Below are 1,126 nucleotides of genomic sequence, written 5' to 3'. Positions count from 1 at the left end.
TTTAAGAGAAGTTAGGATGGAAATAGACCTTCAGTTTAAGAAAGACACTGCATCAGCACAAACAGTTGTTGGTAAAAAAATTTCAGCAATCAGCAGAAATTTTATTTCCAACCACTTATAAAGGGCTGACAGATAAAAACTGAACGCCCACCACAATGGGACCACGCAATGGTTCCATTCAAAAGTAATCACCTCACAAATCAAGACATCTATATATGTACTCAGATGGTATCTGTTCTTTCAGACATGTCCGAAAGAACAGATACCATCGGTCACCATGCAGCTCGTTAGAATGAAATTGTAATGAAATGTACACCCTTAGCTGCTTACAGGCATTGACATACGTCAACGGGGACAGATGAAAATGTGTACCCCGACCGGGACTCGAACCCGGATCTCCTGCTTACATGGCAGACGCTCTATCCATCTGGGCCACTGAAGACACAGAGGATAGTGCGACTACAGGGATTTATCTCTGGCACACCTCCCGCGAAACCCACATTCTCAACGTATTGTCCCGCACTACATTCGTAGTGCCCCCACCCATTATACTCATTTCTTACATTGCGTTGCCGATTCCCGTAAGAGTTCGGGCACTGTTTGTGCATTCGCACAGAAGAAGAAGATGGTCAAGTGGCCGGTGAGCCTTAACTTCTTCTGTGCGAATGCACAAACAGTGCCCGAACTCTTAGGGGAATTGGCAATGCGCCACGAGTAATGAGTATAATGGGTGGGGGCACTACGAATGTAGTGCGGGACAATATGTTGAGAATGTGGGTTTCGTGGGAGGCGTGCCAGATATAAATCCCTGTAGTCATGCTATCCTCTGTGTCCTCGGTGGCTCAGATGGATAGAGCGTCTGCCATGTAAGCAGGAGATCCCGGGTTCGAGTCCCGGTTGGGGCACAGATTTTTTATCTGTCCCCATTGACATATGTCAATGCCTGTAAGCAGCTAAGGGTGTTCATTTCATTGTAATTTCAAGACATCTATCACATTGGCAGAAAAGATCATCAATTCACGTTTCACAGAACAGTCGGCCGCTGACATATCCACAACCTCACCCTCTTGCACTTCCTAGGCTGACTGAAACTGATGTCCACACGTATTTCTTCAGGTCATCAAAG

General features: G+C 46.1%; 1 non-coding gene across 1 annotated transcript; it reads left to right on the top strand.

The window, feature by feature from the left end:
• The first annotated feature begins 831 nt into the window (after positions 1 to 831).
• On the top strand, positions 832 to 905 carry Trnat-ugu. Its single transcript has one exon. It is a non-coding gene; the product is annotated as a tRNA-Thr (tRNA).
• Positions 906 to 1,126: the final 221 nt, after the last annotated feature.

The sequence above is a fragment of the Schistocerca piceifrons genome, chromosome 11 (assembly GCF_021461385.2).
Source record: "Schistocerca piceifrons isolate TAMUIC-IGC-003096 chromosome 11, iqSchPice1.1, whole genome shotgun sequence".
Lineage (NCBI taxonomy): Eukaryota > Metazoa > Arthropoda > Insecta > Orthoptera > Acrididae > Schistocerca > Schistocerca piceifrons.
This window is presented reverse-complemented; position numbering and strand designations above follow the sequence as displayed.